The sequence below is a fragment of the Epinephelus fuscoguttatus genome, linkage group LG19, assembly GCF_011397635.1.
Source record: "Epinephelus fuscoguttatus linkage group LG19, E.fuscoguttatus.final_Chr_v1".
NCBI classification, from domain to species: domain Eukaryota; kingdom Metazoa; phylum Chordata; class Actinopteri; order Perciformes; family Serranidae; genus Epinephelus; species Epinephelus fuscoguttatus.
Window position 1 is genome coordinate 1,412,664 of NC_064770.1, and position 23,263 is coordinate 1,435,926.

General features: G+C 41.5%; 1 protein-coding gene and 1 long non-coding RNA gene across 2 annotated transcripts in view; one reads left to right on the forward strand and one right to left on the reverse strand.

The window, feature by feature from the left end:
- Positions 1-23,263, forward strand: part of LOC125878859 (uncharacterized) — a 265,428-nt gene that overhangs the window by 232,298 nt on the left and 9,867 nt on the right. The window lies entirely within an intron of this gene.
- LOC125878891 (uncharacterized) lies at positions 6,709-9,690 on the reverse strand. The gene is made up of 3 exons (XR_007447815.1): positions 8,167-9,690; positions 7,886-7,955; positions 6,709-7,282 (listed from the first exon to the last, which is right to left on the reverse strand). It is a non-coding gene; the product is annotated as an uncharacterized LOC125878891 (long non-coding RNA).

Here is a 23,263-nt window from a genome sequence, read left to right on the forward strand (position 1 = left end):
CATCTGTAAGACAACAAATAAGCTAGTAACAGGGACGCTTGTGGATATAAACTAGTAACCGGGACACTTGTGGATATAAACTAGTAACAGGGACGCTTGTGGATATAAACTTTTCTCTGTAACAATGGCAGACAAATGCAGACCACCGCTTCCACTTCCAGCTGCTCCAACAGGGAAATCAGTTGGGAAAAAAAAGAAACGGTGCAACAAGAAGTTAATTCTTCAGTGCAATACAGTCGTGAGTTTCTAACAGACATTAGAAACCGCTACAGAGATCTAACGCTACAACTGAGAGAGCTCAGGATGTCTAGCAAGCTTGGCCTGCTACGTCGAGCTAGTCCTGAGATGACCGTGGTTTCGCCTGCTCTCAGGATGTGGAGTTTTTGACTGTGAAATGTTGACCCTTTTCATCTTACTATTGCACTATATGTTCTTTCTTAAATGTTGCACAAATTGTTTTTAAATGTTTTGTTTCTTTTTGCTTGGGGCATGCGAAATGTAATTTTGTTTTTGTGCTGCGCATAAAAATGACAAAGAAGTTCAGTTCAGTTCATAACGTTATATATGACAACACAGCATCCAGTTGCTAATGGCTAACATTATCCTACTATAGCGTAGCCTCTGAAACATTAACGATATCTTCCTTGTGCGTTTCCACTTCATAGTAACGTAAACGCTACTATCTAACGTTAGCACTGTAACCTTATTCTAAAACTCATCAGTCATCACTGACTCCGGTTGAGTTTTAAAACTCCGGGGTTGCGTTTGACTGTCTTGGTTGTGACGATATACTCGCTCTCCTCTTCCGTGTATCTAACGTTACCTTAATGCTTACATCTATCATAGACGTCATGAGGACGTAATGAAGGAGGGGGGATTAGGCCGTTGGAGGGAGGTGGAGTTGCAGGAGGAGGGGGATGGGATTTTGGAGGGAGGTGGGAGTTGTGGATGTTCAAATTTTTTTAAGTGCTGTGTGAAATGCAAGAAAGGTAAGTGCTGCTTTAAGTGTATGTATTTATAATGGTACAACTTTACCTTACCATCAGACAGCCTCTTCCGACAGGGAATTGAAACCGTTATATCAAAGCCACCAGACTCCACTGACAAAAACAGTTAATTTACTTTGCAGAACACTGAGTTGCTGATTTACAGCAGCACCAATTGGTTACTGTGTAAGGCAAAATGTAGCAAACATTCAAATATAGCGTACAGTTACACCTATTGATTTTCTTTTTTGGCTAAAATATGTTTTGCTGCTGCCCTGTCCACAGAATTGTTTAGCTTCTGTGCTGGTAGATTTAGTTTCTCTAAGATGATAGAAAAGCAACAAAAACACAAAATAAGCTCAGCAAAAGTATGATGTCAGGGAGATTCTGTCTATATGGGTACATTATGTTTCAGAACTGAGAACACTACAACAGATTAAAGCTCATTTGAGTATAAGAAAGAAAACAAACATTCTGTGGGTCCATAGAAGCAGTCTCCTAATTATTGTCAATGGGGCAACTTTAAAAACAAACAAACATAAAAACACTGAGCTATCCAACTGGGATGAAAAGGGTCTTTAAAGGAGCAATGAGCGAAATTCATCATTTCTAGATTGAAGGAGTTAAAAAATTGCTATGTGAAGAACGAGAGGTCTAATTTCATCTGGCGTATAGCATGACCTCACACACCCTCTCTCTGTGTTGATCTCCAGCCCCTTGTTTACAAGCCAGTCTGGCTTGTAAACAAGGGGCTGGAATATAGTGCTGGAGAAGCGAAAGTAGTGAAACCGGGACTAACCGGTGCTTCCTCCTCAGGCTCCATTTCACTCAGCTGCCAGCACAGCCAGTTAGCCTCCACTAGCCTCCCAGCTAGCGGGGGCTAACTGGTGCTTCCTCCTCAGGCTCCACTTCAGTCAGCTGCCAGCACAGCCAGTTAGCCTCCACTAGCTCCCCAGCTAACGTTAGCCCCGGCTCTCCGTTTGGATCCAACCGGAGCACCGAGCCCTGGTTTGTTATTCAGGTTAATGTGGGAAGAAGCAGCGGGTATATCAGGCAGCTGAGTGAAGTGGAGCCTGCGGAAAAAACACCGGGACCGTCTGGATGTAATAGTCCGTGGAGGTGCTGCGGTGCTTGGCTGCACAGACGAGGCGAGTGGGGTGGGGGGTGGAGAGCAGAGGTAGAGGGAGGAGTGGCTCATGACACACTTTTACTCCTTTTCCACCAAAGCAGTTCCAGTGCTGGTTCTGGGCCAGTGCTTAATTTGGAACCGGTTTTCCAGTTTCGGCCGACAAAAGAACTGGCTCTGGGCCAGAAAAACTGGTTCCAGAGTGGCACCAGTTCTTTGCTGGACTAGAAGAAAGAACCAATACGTCACGGGGAAGGGGGCGGGGTTACTGAGCCACTCAGCCCCTGCAATGAATGCTGGAGGCGATGGTGGACGAAAGCATAACGCTGCCGCAAAAGGACCCCGGTAAGTTTCTTTTCAAACATTTTCATCTTGCACATAGTTGTTTAGTGTTACCAGTTTCTTCATATAACAGCTGTGTCCCAATTTAGGCCCGCGTCCCTCGGAGGATGCGGCCCTAAATTGGGACACAGCTATTGTTTGTAATGTCTGCTCAGGTTAATGTTAACTGATCAACAGGTTAGCCTTGCTAACATTAGCTAACGTTAGCAAGTTACTTAGCCATGGGCTCACCTACCAGCCACCCTTTAAGTTGGCTAAACATTGTATGATGTGCAGTCGGCGAGTCACTGTTTAAAGCGCTGTTTTTCATGTGGTCTACAGAGTTATCTGCCATCGAACAAGACGATGCTAACTACGAGCTAACGTCGCTACTCCACTGCAGCTCGCCAACACCATCCAGCAGCTCAGGTCAAAACTACACAGCAAGGACCTGAATGATGCCCTGCTGCAGAAGCTGGAGACTGACACCAGTGTGTTTCTTCATGGGAAATTTTAGTTTTGCACATTCAATGCACACTTGTCACTTTTATCATTAGCTTGTTTTTTTTTTTTGTATTTAAATAAATTCCCTTCTAAAGAGACATGTCTGCTTCTGTATGTTTTCACTTAATGATGTACAATTTAACTGTGTAATAAGTTCAAGTAAAGCTAGTAAAAACAAGTCAAGACCTCAACAGGTTACCCATTTATGAAGATGCTTTTCATAGATGTCTTCTGTCACTGTGTTTATAAAGAAATGAGAACATGACAGCCATAATCATTTCTATGAATTTACTGAACTGAAGGATGAAACAATATTCGTGACATGAAGTAGTCCAGCAAACACAGGTAAAAGTAGTCAGGTAAGCAGCAACAAAACAGCAAAAACAATGGAGAGTAGCAGCCAAAACATGTGCATCATACACAACCAGAACTAAATATAACAAACATTTGAATGGCAGGTTTTTAGGAGGCACCTCCACCATCCTTTCAATCTCCCAAATGCCATTTCCACAACTGACTGTGCACTGCTTAATCTGTAGTTATAGTTGTGTTGTTCATGGGGTCAATCTGCCAGTGTCCGTAAAGTGCTTCATGAGCCAGCTCTGCATGGGGTAGACAAAAATATATAGGTAAATAAGCATGTTGAGTGGAGAGTGATCAATACTAGAATCAATAGCTAAGCATCCTCTTTTGTCCAGCTGAAACTACAATAAGCCCTCAATTGTCTAAATCAGTACACAACACATAACGTTACACAATTGCATTGTGGATTAGCTGTGCTCTGCCAGCTAGCGTTAGCTTACAACAAAGGTTAACATAACAATCTCACGTTCAGTGTTAGTAAGAGACAAACCGTGTTAGGTTATTACCTGTCTTCTTGAACGTAATTGCCGTCCATACAAATCTTGTCGAGCAGTACAAATACGACGTATCTGCCGTGTTTGGATGCCGATGAGGCCTCGTAGCGCCAGGAGTAACAGCTACACAAGTACGTGGTCCGCCATCATTGTTGTTGTTGTTGTTGTTCAACGTAACTGACATATACAGTGACGCAATGACGTGTCACCCTAACCACCTCGAGCCGTGGAAAAGCAAATTGGTCCTCAGCTGGTTCGCAAGTTGAACCAACTGAGAACCAGCACCAGCACTGGCCCCAAACCAGCACTGGAACTGCTTTGGTGGAAAGGGGGTATTTGTTTTGGTCTACAGGCAGTGCACAACAGCAAACCTAGTGGTGAAAGGATTTCGCTTTTTGCCCCTTTAAGAGTATTAAAAAATAAATTTCCATGCAAATTGTGGTATCATTTGCAACAATGTGGAATCAACATGAAAATGAAGTTAATTAAAAATTACACTAAGTTTACATGTAGTATTCGTCAGGCATGTATAAACAAGACTGAGTGAGAAACTGCTGAGTGTGACTCAATGTGATGCGCATAGTTTCCCATGCAGGCTATGATTTTAGCATTAGCCTGCGACCTAACAGCTCTGCAGAGGAAAAAAAAAGTGACACGGTGGCCAAGAAAGTTAACTGCTTTGGAGAAGAAGATTTTCTGGTATCCCTCTTTTGTCTGTACCCTGACACCTGCATGGAGTGGTGCAGGGAGTCAGCTGTAGGTCGACGTTGAAGTTAGCATCGCATTGGTTCCCTTGTCAAAAACCCAATGGGATTTTTCCATTGGATTTTGGATTATTGCAGAAAATAAGATCTGTAGCAAACCAATGTTTATGATACTTACATGTTTTGGATAATCTTCACAAATGAACACCACTTTTATGATTTCTGAAGCCTAAATAAAATCATCAGAAGTAAAAAGCTAATGTCAGGCTATAAACAAACTAAACCACTGTGGCATGACTTAAAGGGCCAGTGTGTAACATTTGGTATGGTTTATTGTCAATCTGAATCTGAATCTGAATATTCTACCCATTAATATGTTTATACAAGTGTATAATCACTATAAAATAAAATTCATTTGGTTTTCGTAGCCTTATAATTATGCTTTTATATATATATATTTTATATATATATATGTGTGCATATATATATATATATATATTTATATATATATATAGCAAGGGCCTTGCTTTAGAGAGGTCGCCATCTTGCGCCGCCATGTATGTAAGGCAGCCCGAGCGGACAATCCAGCCAGCCAGAGAACGCGTTTCGCGTGTATAAATGAACCAACGAAGATAGCGTAAGGAAGGAAGAAGGAGGAGGAAACAGCAGAGAGTGTTAGTAGTTTGTTGATAGAGAGTAGTGAAAAGTTTTTTTAGTTATAAAAACAGCTGAGCTCTGTTTACAGGCTACGCTGTCAGTCAGTGTGCGGGCTGGAGATTGGTGGAGCAGAGAGGGGAGGGGGGTCCCCACTCAGTATGGTAAACGAGTATGTGTGTAAAGTTATGAAGTGTGTCTGTTACGCTAGAAGAGTCAGAGTTTGGGACGGAGTCTTTTACCCCCTGGAGTGTTATCGGAGTTTCTGGAGCGCTCAAATAAACGGGCCTTTTTCCCGAACGGTCCTCTGGTCTCCTGCTAGTTAGGGATTCATTACAATATCATAACATGGCTTAGATTTCTAAATAAACATTCACCTCGTCGCTAGATAGACATATTCCTGAAAAACTTGTGCGCAAGGCTTTTTGTCCCTACGAGGCCACCGTCATTTACCCGACGGGAAGGGTGAGCAAGTGAGCCCTGCAATCAGAGATATTGGATGAAGGGAGATACCCAACTGTAGGCTTATCCAATGTTAAGAAAATGGTTACTTTTCCTGTCTCCTAAGTGGGCGTGGTTAGGTCTCCCTCCAATCAGAGCCTGTTCTCCCTCAACCCCCCACCACCACCACCGTGTTGAACAGAGGCTCTGTGGATATCTGTGTATGCGGATCGAGAAGCAGGTGGAATGAAAATACATTCTTCCTATTATTGCAGCCTATTGCTGCACAAAGCTTGGGCATTTTTTATTTATTACTAGCGGTAAATAACTGTTTGTAAGCTAACTGTGATTTTACCGCCTGTTTATCAAGATCATGAGATCTCACGAGAACTTGTTTTCTGAGACGGACAGGGCTCAAACAAAGTTAACTTTCTCTTGATCTGTGCGGATGCATCATAGCAGATGTTTGGTTTGCATCAATAATTTCAACTAGATGTTTTCTACCAGTAAACATTAAAATAACTCTGATATCTATACAAACAGGTATAGTCATAATGAAGATATACAAAGATTTAGTTTGAAACTACAAGTAGGAAAAACTGAGCACAGAAACAAAGTTTTCTCTTTCTTTCCACCACAGCCATGTGCACACGACTCAGCTTGTTAGGGACACCTTCATGGGTAGGCCATGGTCAACCTATACTTACAAACATGGCAACAACATGGCTCAGTGCTGCTATCCCCTGCTTCAAGGATGCAGTGGAAAGGCATGGTTTTTAGTTTCACCTACACACAAACATACACACAATATACACATCTACAAACATGTTGAGTATATATCACTAAAACACTAACAAAATACTGTATACTGTAGTGTAAAGTAATCCCTAATCAAGTAAAAGTGTTATACTGCATAAGCTGATTAAGAGACAAAAGCTACATAACCAGCATATAACCATGTCTTATGAATAAGTTCCTATAAAACTGATTGAGATGCATCTATATGTGTTAAAAGCATTGTTATACATGTCAAAATGTTCACGATACAAAGTTATGAGTTCACATTGTATTCACACACTGAACACACACATATAAACTATCATGTTCTGTTTAATGATAACACACACACACACTCAAATGTTTGTATTACCTGATGCACATTTAAAGGTTCACATTGCACAAGGGGCTGCATAAAGAAAGTCCCTAAGATTCACATGTTTTTTAAAAATAAAGTGAAAGCAAATCCAAACCTAAGGGTGGGAGATTTGGGAAATTCCAGGCTCAAAGTGAAAGTGATTACACCATTAAAAACGGGCCTGTTCATGATTGGACAAAAAGAAAAAGGTTGCCACCAATAGATTTGGATTTGAGTGGGAAGGATTAACAAAAGAGGTGGAGACTCTACCCAGTCTCCACCAGCATAAAAGCGAGCGCACTGAGAGCGAGTTTTCAGTCCAGCTCCGGGGCTTGACTCATGATGTGTTGAAGCTCGTGAACACATTAAACTCGATTGCATTGGACTCTGCCTGTCTCCAGTGTTTCTTTGAGTATCAATTAGATGAACCCAAGGTATTAGACTGACATCAGAGGACAATTGAGAAGCAACGTTGAGGACAAGGTCGGGAGCCTCCAGGCCCTAATCCAGGCACCGAATTTTGCGTCTTCAATACCTCATCACAGGTCAAAAACCTTTACAGTAAGACAAAAAGAACAGAATGGAGATAATATTCCATTAATATTACTTTGCCAAGTACGACAATGATGTTCAATAACATATTTTGATCATCTTGAAAACCTAAAATAATATTGAAGGGGGATAAATGAGGATTGCCTGTTCAGATAGCCACCTGCTGCCAAAACTATGCAACAACAGGACACCACCAAAATAAATGCATAATGTCCTCCTCATCAGCACAAAATCTACAACTGTTATCATCAGTTATTATCTATATTTTAAGTATTTTTCTTGTTGGAAGTATTTTGTAAAATACTTTCAAATATTAAGCCAATAAATAGATAGAACAAGATGATTAATAAATAAACTGAAATATTTTCAACCCAGAGAAGAGGAGTATCAAACGCATCTTTCCAATATGTTTGAAAGTGATGAGATTGAAATGCATGTGTTTATAGCTTAACCTGCTCACCATGATGAAAACCAAAATCAAGTCCCATGAAAACACAGTACAAGGAGCCACAACTATGCTAGCATCTGGCAAAGGGAACCCTAATGTTTTTACAAATCATCTTGGAACACACAGTACATACATACATATAGACATAAATACATACATGGATGGATGGATTGATGGATAGATATATGGATGGATGGATGGATGGATATCATGTCACAGCAGCAGTACTACACAAGTGAACGACACAGAACAAAGGATGCTGTAAATATCAAATTAAACATAATAAACATAAAAGTAAAAATAAAAAGTATGCCTGTTAAAGGTCCAGCATGTAAGATTTAAGGGGATTCAGTGGCATCTAGTACTGAGGATTGCAGACAAAGAGCATGGATACCAAGAGGCGAAGCTCAATAGAATGCCCCATAGCAACAGACTCACCCATGGTTTCTTCCTACCGCCGCCATTTTGGACTGTCAGCAGACCGCAGCAGACCCGCTTGAATACAAAAACACACAGACAAACTGAAGTATATCACTATTAATTATGCTTACAATGCTACTCACCTCGTGATAGCTTGGTCACAGCTGCTTTTTCACGTTTTTGTAAAGCAAAATATAGACTTTAAAAAAAAACCAAAACAATGAAAAACGGCCTAGATGGCATCTCTACATATTACATTCACTTATGAGAAGATTAACTTAATTACTCCTTCAAAATCACCCCATAAGCCAATCTACCAAAGAATAAATAAATAAATAAATAAATAAATAAAAATCAATATTTTAACTAGAAACACATTAATGGTGACGTTACATAGTCAGGAATAAAGATTTATTTACAGTTTGTACAGTAAGGGGACAGTCATAATAATAATAATAATATGTAAGCTATTTTAATATGATATATTTTAATGCTAAAGCAGTAGGCTAATCAGTTCTGATATAAATGGTCCAAGAGGCCATATATAGGTCTATATATACATATATACATATATCTTCCCACGAAAACTGGCATATTAAATTGATATTAAAACACTTTAAAACGTACACGTCTGTCGGGATCCTTCGGGAAACGGTGGAAGGCCAGGTGTTCCACTGATAGTTGTTGCAGTTAATTGCACTACACTGTTTTCTTTTACTTTTTTCTCCTCTCCTTGACATCTTGCGTGTTGTCTGGGCGCAACGGTCCAAGCTCAACAGTCCAAAATGACATTAGCGCCCCTGGTGGCTGTTGGCAGAAATTCAACGGCACTTCGCCTCTTGGTATCCATGCTCTTTGTTGCAGATTTCACCAGGTGAAACTTCTCCCAGTTAGAATTCCCTTAGTGTTCATTGTTCAGGTGGTTTTTACTGGGAGCAAAATTATCCACACAGATCTCTTTATCTCCAAAACAAATGAACCAGGTGATTAAAACCAGTATAAACACAAAATGAAGTAGTTTTTAAATCATCGTTTCTCCAACGCTGCTTGGCATGTCAGAGATGGGCAGCTCACCCACCACATGGAATTGTGTGCTCGTCCTATTTCTCTGATAACTCAAAGGTCCACTGTATAGAATTTAGGGGGATATATTGGCAGAAATGGAGTATAAAATAATGAATATGTTTTCTTTCTTTTCTTCTGGCCGGGCTCTTTAGCTTTTCCCCAGGTACCTTAGCCAATCTTTGGGCAACAAGTTGTTCCCTGATATAAACAAAGCAGCTGGTGCCTTTGCTGTGCACATAGTTGGTTGAAAGGAGTGTCAAATAGACATTTGAAACACAAATATTCAAGCACACACATGGGTAAAAGAGAAAAATAAACGCTTAATAAATAGTAATCATGATAGAAAACTTTAATAGTAATAAAAATCAAGACAATGGTAATTGAAAAATAAAACGTTAATTATGAATTCCAATGTGAAAACAAAGGGGCTAAGATTTTTGTAGAAATTCAAACCACTCAATAATTTATCTTTTACAAAAGTATACTGCATATACACACACGCATAAATATGTACACACATAGGGATATGCAGAATACACATAATATAAAGATATTAACATACATATATATATATATATATATATATATATATATGTATGTATACAGACACACACACACACACTATATATATATGTATATATATATAGATATACACATATATATATATACATATATATATATATATATATATATATATATATATGTAGATACAGCTCAACACTTTCCAGTCCCACGAATCAATCTGACTTTGGCCTTGCTGCATGGGCACCAACACATGCACATGTTGTAGTGCAGGAATTATACAATATCTAGGAGTACATTTTATTATATATTTTCATGCTGCAGTTGTTACTATTAACAAATAGGCAGAGTAGGTATAATTCACCCATTATTAATTATTTCACTTGATGCATAAATTATATATATATGGGTTTTATTTACCACCCTCTAAAATCCTTTTTTACAGTGACACATCATCTAGTCCCAGTCCTGATATCTGGAATAGAGAGGCTAATTAAGTTAGAGGGAAGAGATTTACTAGTGTTTATGAAAAAGATTGACTAAGAGTGAATTCTTTGAAGGTGGCCAGGTGTCCCTGAATTTCTGACAGGACTTACTTCTGTTGTATCTGAGTTTTTGTAATGGAATTAAAGATAACACTTTTTGGATTCAACTTGTGGATGTTAAGGCCTTATCACTGCTTCCTGACTAGAAGTGAGGCTAATGCTATAGAATTAGCTTGGGGTGTAGTAATGTATGTGCCCTCACCGAGTACTCCAAAAATAGCAGTAATTGAATTGGGTTCAATTGTTTTACAACAAAGACATGAGACGGCTTCAAAGACACAAAACAAAAATGTAGTCAAACATCAGCATTCTCAGAACAGGTGCCCACTGTGGCTGGGTTCAGGCGGCACCCAACAAAGGTAGGATCCACACTGTGATAGAATTTGGACAGTTCTGAGGGGCGGCAGTAGCTCAGTCCATAGGGACTTGGGTTGGGAACCGGAGGGTCGCCTGTTCAAGTCCCCGTCCGGACCAAAATATGGAGCTTGGACTGGTAGCTGGAGAGGTGCCAGTTCACCTCCTGGGCACTGCCGAGGTGCCCCTGAGCAAGGCACTGAATCCCCCAACCGCTCGGAGCGCCCGTCATGGGCAGCCCACTCTGACATCTCTCCACTTAGTGCATGTATAGGTCCAGTTCATGCATGTGTGTGTTCGGACCTGTGTATAATTGACAAACAGAGTGAAAAATTGAATTTCCCCTCTGGGATTAATAAAGTATATAAAATTAAAAAATTAAATTAAATTAAAAAATCTCTTTAGTAAGCTCAATATTTAAATCCTGCTCCCAGGCTGATTTTGTTTTATACAAGGAAAGCAAACTATTAACGTGGATAAACTTACATATTTGTGAGACATTTCCCTTAGTATACAGACCAATTTGGAGTCTTTTTATCAGCAGAACATAAAACAAGTAATGTTTTTAGATGAGGCTGTGGGCCTGCAGGTATCTAAAGTAGTGAGCCTTTAATATATTGTAGTCCTTTTTGAGATTTTTAAATGAAGCAAAAGAACTATCTATGAATAAGTTGCTAAAAAAGATTAAACCGTTTTTATGCCACATTTGAAATGATGCATCAGGCTGGGAAGGAGAAAAAATATGATTATGTGTCAGAGCATAGGAATTAAAGTGTTCTCTGAATTGATGCTAAATTTTAAGAGTGCTTTTTATTACAGAATTATTGACTTGTTTGATAGTTCTCAGGGTACAAGTTAGTCTAGCTATATTAGCTGGCCAGTAATAAAACATAAAATTAGGCCCAACTGCCCCATTAACCTAGGCACCTCTATAAGGGTTTGTCTTGATCATGGGCTAGATCTATTCCAAATGAATGGAAAAATGTTACTGTCTCTAAACATATATTAAAGGCCTTTGCACACTGAGTCCTTTTTTTCTGATGTGATTTTTTTAATCCCTCATGTGAAAGAAAAAAAAAAAGTTATGCAGAGAAACCCTGTACACTGAGTCCGGTACATTGTACTGTTCTATTCGTTGCAAAAATTTAAATATACTTGACAAAATGAAAAGACACATTTCCTCCACTGGAGTTACCGTTCTGCATGTTGCCACTGTTTCCCTGTGTCTGGCATTTGGTACTATGGCTGAAGGGGTCGAGCTGTCCTCCCTCTCTGTCTGTGTGCGGTCCACATCCTCCTCCTCCTCCTCGTCATTATCATTCATTCATCTTCTAACCGCTTCATCCTCTTGAGGGTCGCGGGGGGGCTGGAGCCTATCCCAGCTGACATCGGGCGAGAGGCAGGGTACACCCTGGACAGGTCGCCAGACTATCGCAGGGCTGACACATAGAGACAAACAACCATTCACGCTCACATTCACACCTACGGACAATTTAGAGTTATCAATTAACCTAGTCCCCAATCTGCATGTCTTTGGACTGTGGGAGGAAGCCGGAGTGCCCGGAGAGAACCCACGCTGACACGGGGAGAACATGCAAACTCCGCACAGAAGGGCTCCCACGCCCGGGATCGAACCGGCAACCCTTTTGCTGTGAGGCGAGACCACCACACCACCGTGCCGCCCCTCGTCATTATCCACCTTGATATTACTATCTGACCTGTTGAAATATATGAGTTATGTAAGGATACTGTGCAACCTGTTCCTCTGTCTTGTCACAGATGTGTCCTGTTTTGACAGATGTGAAAAACGCAAAAAAAATTAACCTCTTCCAAAAACTTTTATGATAGATGAATGTTTCGGACTCAGTGTGCAAATATAATTGACACAATGTGAGGTCTTATTTATTTTTAGACATGCAGCAATTTCAGATGAATAAACTGACTCAGTGTGCAAAGACCTTTACTGTAGGTAAAAAAAAAGGAATCATTTGATACAGCTATAAAAACAGGGCAACACTGTTATCTTGTTAAACATGCCTGCGAAGGAACCCAGTAGTGATAGCAATCTCACAAGATCCAGTTTTGTACGGTTAGGTTAAAATTATGGCCATATAAATCACAGAGGGATCACGTAACAATAATTCCCAGAAAGGAAAATGAATGATGTTCCAGCCTAAATGAAAAGTTTTTTCTTTTCTTTTTTCAAAGATTTTTTTGGGGGGCATTTTTAGCCTTTAATGGATAGGACAGACAAGTGTGAAAGGGGCCACAGGCTGGAGTCAAGGCCGGGCAGCTGCGGCAACAGCCTTGCACATGGGGCGCCTGCTCTACCACTAAGCCACCGACGCCTCAGCCTAAATGAAAAGTTAATGTAGTTAAGATCTGATGCTATTTGGTTTGTAGAAAAAAGCAAACTTTTTAAACAGTATAAGTTATGGCCCAGGAGTCTACCTAAGCATTGAAACATATCCATAAGTTGAAGCAAAGATACTGTTGGGTAAGTTGTGCAGAAAGGGAGGTCATCCACATAAAGTGAAAGTTTATGGGTAGAAAGTGGTGACAGCTAGTTTTTCAGTTGGTCTTGGGGAATATTCTTCAGCTGCAGTCCCACTTTTTTGAGGGGTTCCTCAAAGCTCCATTTTGGGCACTATCCTCTTTTCACTGTGTATGTACAGAATTCCCCACCAGGGGGCAGTAATAGCATGAGGAAAATGAACAGGCATAACGCTAGGGCCACACCGCCCGCGGAAGCGCCGCGAATAGCCTCGAAGCGCCGAGAAGAGAAGGCACTTTCCTTTCGGCGCCCATGTTAACCGACTGTGTCGTCCACACTGGCCGCGCCGCGCCGGGAAGCTCCGCGGCAGGCTCACGATTTGCAGCGATCAGTTCGGCGTCTGGTCTATTTTCTGCGCGAGCCGCGAGCGAATCTGACAAGCCAGGCAGTGAAAAATGAGAGCTGGGAGCAGAATCGCTTGTCGACGGCGTGGAGAAATGCGCGTCTGATGTGAACGCAGGTGCTCCGGCGCGTGCGAGAATTTCGGCGCGCTGCGCTTCCACGGGCATAGTGGCCCTGGCGTAAGGCAGGACCCCTAAGCAAGGTCCGGGGTCCTTTACAACTGCACACGCTGAAACTAGCTCATCATTCCACTCGAGACTGCCAAGTGGTGAACAATAGCCGTTTCTCAATATGTGTTCTTGTGCGGACTTGTGTTCCTGTGGACTTGTGACACATCATCAATTACAGCCCAAGTATTGTTCCAGTTTTAAGTTCACATCTAGCCAAGTTCAGTCCAAATGCCTGGATGTGTTCCTGCCATGCCCCTTTTACCAGGGATGCATCGGAGCAGACTTGTGTGAACTTAAGACAGCCAGGTATCCCAGCATGCATTTCGGAACAATCAGCAGAAATGGCGAGTGAGGGAAAAGTCCACAATTGTAAGTCGTAATTACTGATATGTTAATGTTGTTTTGTCACGGAACGTAGTGTTTTCATGCGTAGTTTAAACTTCAAAATCCTGGGTTGATGTATTAATATAAAGCCCACTTGTATGTAAGGTCCCGCTAGATGACAGTGGTGTCAGCGCTCATAGATAATAAACATGGATTTATGAGCGCTCAGGCTACCCCACTGAGAGCAGCCTCTCTCGGGTCAACCTGATCTCACAGAAATACGTGAAATGACCACGACCTCTTAACACCACATTCCGTGATAAAAGTAGAACATGCTAAAAGTAAATACATAATAGGCTAAATGGTATCTAAGCAATAATAAAGTGTCTAAACAATAATAAATTGTATCTAAGTTATCTATTAGGCTACCATTCCGCTCAGTAAATAGATTTTAAAATTTCAATATAATTTTAATATTATTTTTGCTTATTTCATTGTTGTTATTATTGGTTTACTTTTTAGTAATATTTTATTATCTGAGGATGACTCATTTTGGTAACTATCTACAGTAAAAAAGTAAAAAACAAGCAAAGAAACAAAAATCATTTTATACACTAGGCCTCTCTGTGTGCTCTCTGAAACTACACCTGGCATGTCTTGTGCCCAAAAAGAAGAAAAAAATCAAAACTTTGTCATAGAGCTAAACCAAATACCTCATTGGAAAGGTCTCAACCTGGAGAGTAACATATGTTAGTATGAAGATTCTACATGGCTCCTGCTTTCAGCCATTGACCTTTGAACCTTGACCTCAGTGCATGTTTGAGGGCTTTTAACTCAGCAACAAAAGGGGGTACAGACATGGGACCAACTATTATAGAGAGCTCTTGACCTCAACTATCATGTGAGTGTAGTCAACAACTGGAGGTGCTGTCAGATATGGGTAAAATATGGATACAATTAATTTTCACCCATTTAGAAATTAGATATTTAAAATCTGATTACACAAGTGTGTTTACCATCCCCTTAAAGTCCACAGTGTACTCTCAATTCAGTATTTACAACTTCAAAATCTACGAAAAACACTTATATTTTTTAAAAACTACAATTCCCTTGGATTGCACCATGCAGTTTGATACATATCAGCAACATAGTTGTAATTCTTCTGATTTGCAAAGTAGGGTTCTAAATAGGGTTGAAAAAAGATACATCTACCCAATATATCTAATATCTAGTAAAGCCGAACTAGTTATTACACAGCACCTAGATTAACTATGTTAAGAAAAAGTAAAGATGTTGGCTAATTTTCGATATTTTAGCTAATACGCGAGAAACGGCGCTTTTGGGACGGTAGGTTTTTGCGGCTTGTAAAATAGAGTTGTAAAATAGGGTCGTAAAAAGATAGATCTACTGATTATATCAAATGTCTAGTAAAGCCGAACTAGTAATGACACCGTACCTAGATGAAATATGTTAAGAAAAAGTAAGGATGATGGTTAATTTCAGATATTTTAGCAAGTTCTCTGGAAACAGCGTTTTTGGGACTCCGGTTGTACAGTTGTCAAATAGTGTCGTAAAAAAGTAAATCTACTGAATATATCAAATATCTAGTACAGCCGAACTATCATGTTATTGGATGTGAGTGCTGAAAGCATTCAAACCCTATGTTCTTCTGTTACCAAAATTCTTTATTTTTTTTTCTTATTATTATTCTTCCGCTGCGTTTTTTGACATCAGTTATCTTCAATATACTTCAACCGATTCAAACCATTCAAACATGAAAACGTTCAGCTGAATTAGGACAAGACCGTAATGACTCTTCACACTCCTAACATTCATACTTTCCCAAATATTCCCGATTTTTCCCAAATCTTTGGGAATGAATTACGTTCACACTGCCGTCGACTTTCAGGAACTAATTCAAATTTTCAATATCTCTTTTACTTTTTCTACAAAGTCAGTTTAAAATACATGAAATTTTCAGCCCTTCTCAGACTTTATAATGGGTGTGTATTTCGTGAGCTAGAGTGGGTGATGTCATCACTAGAGTGGAGACCAGCTGTAAACTCATCAAGAAATTTTCTCTTCAACTCAGTCATACGGCCACAGCGTTCACTGTATATACATAATCAAAAAACCAAAACATAGGAAAATTTGTGCTGGTCACAGAAATGTTGACATCAAGCCCCAACCTCCGGGGGAGACGAGTGAGACCAATGCGGAAGTGCCAAAAACTGCAGTTCACTGACTGTCCACTTGAGGCTGGCTGCGGAAGTGAGTCAATTCCCATAGACCCCCATGTTAAAATGTCCAACTTTAGAGCAGAAATCAACATGTTTACAGCCTGGTACAAAAAATGGTTCTGGTCTCTCCACAGTGGCCGTGAGCTTTGAGAACAGTTCAGTTTCCTTTTGATAGCAACAATTATTTTAATGTGGATGAATTGCATATTGTACATTCATACTCCAGTTGTTTTGAGAGTACAGTTAAATTTAAAATCACATTCAAATATCAAGTCGAATATCCACAGAACTTAAACACAAAACTATTTTATGAATGACAGCCACTCACTCAGCAATAAGATCATTTTGGTGGTGAGTGGGCTTTTAACCAAGACAGGCTGTAGTCAATGTTTTCCTGTATTTTTAACCTGTCATCTTTCTGTCTTGTAGGACACTTGAGGAAATTTACAATGCCTAGGCCAATGTGATGTTTACTCCTAAAGAGGTTGTTTCACAAGAAATTAAGATTTTGCAAATAATGACACTGGGTCCTAATCCATATGTTTTATAATTACTGTTATAAATCTTTTCATTTATTTCATGTGTACTTTTTGTAACCTTTTAATAGTGATGATTTCATGAATGCAAGCTTTGACTTAATTTTGTTAAACTGTTTGTGTAATGGTTATAACTTTTGCTATATAAAATGGATCAGACAAAATTTACTTCAGATTAAAAGCAATTTTTTTGAAAGCTGTCATTCATCAGTTTCCTGTGATGATTGGAAATATAGTGATGATTTAAACCATTAACAAAATGTAATTGTTATTAATGGCATCTTAATGTTTTCATTTATGTCTTAACATTTACCCAAGTTTGCATTTATCTCAGCAGAATGTAAAAAAAAATATGAAAAGCTGATGTTATGTGCTGGTTTTGTTTGAACATTTCTTTAAGACAAATGAAGAAAATTTCACTGAGAAACTCTTCTCCTTTTGTGGAAAAACAAGGAAATATCTGCACACTGAATAGTTTTAAGTCCCGTAGGAGGTATTATTTATTTGTGACGTTGTGACATATGAGAAGGTTCTGTGGGTATTGCTCGGTATTGCATAATTGGTCGATTATGTTTCTGTTTGCCTCACTATAAAAACGTCACAATACCTTTGCCTGAGGAAGACCCTCTCAGAGTTGGCAACATAGCGAACAAGTGATACCTCCTTGGGGGCTTCAGAACTATTGTGTCCAGCTAATTGTTTGTTTTTCACTTTGAGCCCGTCACATTCTTCTGTGTTAAAACTAGACTTCTAACAGAGCAGCAAACAAAGGTTACTCTCCAAAATCTTCTCAGACTCTGCTGCTGGGTGTAAGGTGCTTAGTTATCTTCTAGTACAAAGTTAAAATAATCAGGCCCACACAGAAATGGACTGCTTAATTTTTTGTTAGTGACAATGTTAAACATTAATGCTTAATGTTTTATCTGTAGTGTATGATTTCTTTGTCCTTTCAACTGACAGTCAGATTTGATTGTGAAATATAACATTCAGTCAGTAACAAAGACAAAAGGAGTGCAAATATAAATAGAATTTATTGAAATTTTAAACAAGTTATAGATGAATGGGCTATGTTCAGGCCTAACAAAATGTGTCCTAAAGGCCAAATTCAAAAGCAGTAACACTGCCAACTGTAAGCAGTTCACTGCGTTTGGAGGTGGTCTTTAAGACAATTAACTAAGTTACTTAAAAACATGTAATTTCTCCTAGGTGTGAGATGAATGTGTCTGATGTGAGGGTGCTCAATTGTGGCACCATTTAAATGTAGCCATAACACTGTAAACACATTTCCTGGCCTTATCAATCTTTGCTGGATTGCCACCAGCCTCCCACCTGCACCTTTGGGCCAATGAAGAAAATATTATCTTAATTCCAGGATGCTGGGGGTGAAGCTGGTGCAGGTCCTCCTTCATCATGCTGACCAGCTTGACACTGCTAACCTTCCCCATGTCATTGCCGCCACAGTGGATGATGAGGACATCTGGTGCTGCTCTTCCTCGCAGGGAGTGGGAAAAGAAGGAGAGAAGGCCTCTCCACTGCAGTTCACCCCAGCCAAACCAGCAGACACGGACACCCGGCATGCTGAGGGTGCTTCCCAAGGACTCTGCAGCTCTCTGGACATTACGCCGGACATAGCTGTCACCAATGATCCACACTGTGCATATGAAAGTAAAATGAGCGTAATAAATAATTAGCGTTATATATTTTAAAAAAAAAAGTTGAAGTGTTTTTTTGTTTGTTTGTTTGTTTTTTATTAAGATAACAGCTGAATCATTGTTTTCAAGGTTTGTTGTATAACGTTAGTTTCAGCTAAACTCAACTTACCTCAAGTTTCGTGAGAGAGCTGCAAGGGAGCTGGCACCAAGCGGGAGCAGCCGACACCACAGGGCTTGCCAAAGTAGCGTAGCTTCTTAGCCTCGTAGCTTGTTAGCCTAGCTTGTTAGCCTTAGCTAACTTAGCAGCGCCAAGTGAGGTGGGCGTGTTTAGACAACCAGGCTCCCTTCGGCCCGCCTCTTTGCCCGTTTTTGATTGTCCGGGAGTTGGGCGGAGTCAGGCACTGCCAAGATTGCGACGTCCAGAGCAGAGTATTTTGAGCATCAAATCCAGTCTTCAGAAACGGATGGGTGACGTCACGGTGACTATGTTCATTATTTTATACAGTCTATGGTTGACATGGAATCTGTTACACGTACACATTTTTGCTGAGTGGCTCCAAAGCGAAGGGAGCGCTGATTTTTTTCTCATTCACTCCCATGTAAACTGAGAGGAGAAATTTCTGGAAAACAGCTGAGGTGCAACACATTTGTAACTTGCTCGTGTGATCACATTTTTGACTCGACACATATAAAACATGAGACATGCATTCACGACAAGTTTATCTCTCTCACCATCACTTTATTTTGATGATTGGACCAACAATTTGGGAATGGGAAGAACTTGTTCGAGGAGTTAAATCTCCACTAAAAGAGGTCTCTTCTCTGTGTTCTGTCTGTCTCTCTCTGCTCTTCTGCCAGGTGCACATATATTACCATGGTAACCGCTGTGCCACACAAACTCACAGAAACATGGTGTGTGTGTGTCTATATCTTACATGCAGACATGACAGGGGCAGAATCTCCATTTTAACCCTTTAGGTGCCAGAGTTTATTGAGGAAAATATTCATTTCAACATTTCAAAAGGCTTTCGCTTGAAAGTGGTGAGAGATAAAGGCATACCATAAATGAGAAAACTACTCATCATGACCCAAAGTTTGTGATGGGAGTAAATTAACTCATCTAATTTGCATACTGTGGCATCACTAGGCGGCGGCCATATTGGATTTCATAAATCTCAGTAAAGCAGCATTTTGAACATATTTACACGGTAGATTTCTTTTGTTTTGTGCTGTTTTTGTCATCTCATTCTCAAAATAAAGAAATGGGAATCTGATGGGAGTAAATTAACTCATTTAATTTGCATATTGTGACATCATTTCTCAGAGGAGAACCGTCACCTTATCGTGGTGGAGGAGTTTGAGTGCCCTAATGACCCTAGGAGCTATGCTGTCGGGGGCATTTTGCCCCTGGTAGGGTTTCCCATGGCAGATTGGTTCTGGGCGAAGGGTCAGACAAAGAACGGTTCAAAAGACCCTTCATGATGGATACAAACAAGGACACGTGTACCCAGCCCGGAGGGTTACCGGGGCCCCGCCCTGGAGCCAGGCCTGGGATTGGGGCCTGTGGATGAGTGCCTGGTGGTTGGGCCTTCGCCCATGGGGTCCAGCCGGGCCCAGCCCGAACCAGCTACATGGGCTCGTACCCCTGCAGGCCCACCACCCGCAGAGGGATCCAGAAGGGTTCAGTGCAATGTGGATTGGGCAGCAGACCAAGGCGGGGGCCTTGGCGGTCCGATCCTCGGTTACAGAAGTTGGCTCTTTGGACATGGAATGTCACCTCTCTGGCGGGGAAGGAGCCGGAGCTTGTGGAAGAGGTTGAGCACTACCGACTAGATATAGTCGGCCTCACCTCGACACATAGTTCCGGCTCTGGAACCCTAGTCCTTGAGAGGGGTTGGACTCTCTCCTTCGTTGGAGTTGCTCCGGGTGAGAGGCGGAGGGCTGGGGTGGGCTTTCTGATAGCCCCCAGACTCTCTGCCTGTATGTTGGGGTTTACCCCGGCAGACGAAAGGGTTGCTTCCCTGCGCCTTCGGCTCGGGGAACGGGTCCTGACTGTTGTCTGTGCTTATGCACCGAACAACAGTTCAGAGTACCCACCCTTTTTGGAGTCCCTGGGACGGGTGCTGGACAGTGCCCCGACCGGGGACTCCATTGTTCTGCTGGGGGACTTAAACGCTCACGTGGGCAATGACAGTGGGACCTGGAGGGGCGTGACTGGGAGGAACGGCCTGCCCGATCTGAACCCGAGTGATGTTCAGTTATTGGACTTCTGTGCGGGTCGCAGTTTGGCCATAACTAACACCATGTTCAAACATAACCATGTCCATCGGTGCACGTGGCACCAGAACAGCCTAGGTTGCAGGTCAATGATCGACTTTGTAGTCGTATCATTTGACCTGCAGCCATATGTTCTGGACACTCGGGTGAAGAGAGGAGCAGAGCTGTCAGCTGATCACCACCTGGTGGTGAGTTGGATCAGATGGTGGGGGAAGATGCCGCGCAGACCTGGCAGGCCCAAACGAACAGTGAGGAACGCCTGGCGGAAAAACCTGTCCAGATGATCTTCAACTCCCACCTCCGGGAGAGCTTCGACCACGTCCCGAGGGCAGAGGGGGACATTGAGTCCGAATGGGCGTTGTTTCACTCTGCCATTGTCGAGGCGGTGGTCGCGAGCTGTGGCTGCAAGGCCGCTGGGGCCAGTCGCGGCGGTAATCCCCGAACCTCTTCCCATCGGACCTCTTCCCGGTGAGGGTTGGACTCCGCCAGGGCTGCCCTTTGTCAATGGTTCTGTTCATAACCTTTATGAACAGAATTTCTAGACGCAGCCGAGGGGTGGAGGGTGTCAGGTTCGGTGATGGGAGGATCTCGTCCCTGCTTTTTGCGGATGACGTGGTCCTCCTAGCTCCATCGAACAGTGACCTCCAGCTCTTGCTGGGGCGGTTCGCAGCCGAGTGTGAAGCGGCTGGGATGAGAATCAGTACCTCCAAGTCTGAGGCCATGGTCTTCAGACGGAAAAGGCTGGATTGCCCACTCCAGGTCAGGGGGGAGGTCCTTACTCAGGTGGAGGAGTTTGAGTATCTCGGGATCTTGTTCACGAGTGAGGGTAGGATGGAGCGGGAGATTGACAGGCGGATTGGGGCGGCATCAGCAGTGATGCAGGCGCTTAACCGGTCCGTTGTGGTGAAGAGGGAGCTTAGCCAGAAAGCGAAGCTCCTCCACATCGAGAGGAGCCAGTTGAGGTGGTTCGGGCATCTGGTAAGGATGCCTTCCGGACGCCTCCCTTGGGAGGTGTTTCGGGCATGTCCAACCGGGAGGAGACCTCGGGGTCGCCCCAGAACACGCTGAAGGGACTACATCACCCGGCTGGCCTGGGAACGCCTCAGGATTCCCGCGGAAGAGCTGACGGAAGTGGCTGGGGAGAGGACTGTCTGGGCTTCTTTGCTGAGGCTGCTGCCCCCGCGACCCGGACCCGGATAAGCGGAGGACGACGAGTACGAGTACGAGTACGACATCATTTCTATATGCCTACAGCTACAGCAGGCATTCAAATGTCAAAACGTTCAGCTCTGTGAAGATTTTCCGATGTTTGTGGCAATGTGTTTGATATTTCTGCACTTTCAGCATTTTCAACCATGGTCTTGAATTCATTTCAGCATTCAGCATCTACACGCATGTTCGCAGGAAATGCATTTTCTAGTGGCCTCCTGTTCATCTTCTGCTAACATTCTTCAAACATCATTACATTAAAAAGGCAGCTATTCAGTGTGACGTCAGCCTTTCTACAAACATTCAAATATTCAAATCATTCAAACTCTATTTTATTAAAGGCAGTTATTCAGTGTGGCATCAGCTTTTTAACAAACTTTCAAACATTCAAATCATTCAAACTTTATTGTATTCAAGGCAGCATCGCAGCGTGGCTTCAGCTTGCAGCATTCACACCTGCAATTTCTTCAGAAATTGCTTCTCTAGTTATTATTATTATTATTGGTGGGAAATTATAACTGCAGAATATATTTGCCGTTTTAATATCAAGAACACTTTAGTGTTTTTGTGTGTATACAGGACGTTATTGAATCAGGGAATCTGTGCGTCCACCATGAAAAAGGATCCTAATTGACTTTACATTGGCCTTGTTTCCGTGGTACCAGCACGTAATTTCAACCCATTACGTGCTGCCACCACGGAATGCAGTGTTAAGAGGTCGTGGTCATTTCACGTATTTCTGTGAGATCACGTTGCTCGGGTAGTCCTTTTGAAATTCATCGCTGATATCTCTGCAGTGGTTAAATATGAAATGTAATTCGTTTGGGGTATGTCTAATGGGGAATATTCAGTCTCAGTATATAAGATATATTGTTATATTATTAAATGTTGTAACATTGTTAATTTCATTGTTGTTCTTTGTATGTATTCTTTTGCTTATTTATGTGTTTTTACCGTTCAATAATGATTTTAATTTAAGAATTTATTGTAATTTATTTATTGTATTTAAAGATTAATTGTGTTTATTGTAGTATTTATTCAACAGCGTTTTAAATATTAATTATCTGATATGAATTATATACCTGATGTCCGAAGTGTGGCTGAATAAAATTTTCCGCTTAACATCTGACCTGTTTGATCCCATTTATATTGGTGAGGATAAACTAAATAAGAAACTGCTGTCACTATAATCCAGTACAGTTCTGTTGAACTGTACTGGATTATACTGACAGCAGTAACACACATCTACATCTACAACTCAACACTTCAATAAAATGTTAGACTTAATACAATATTAAACTGCTTTTGTTATTTTTCTAGGTGTA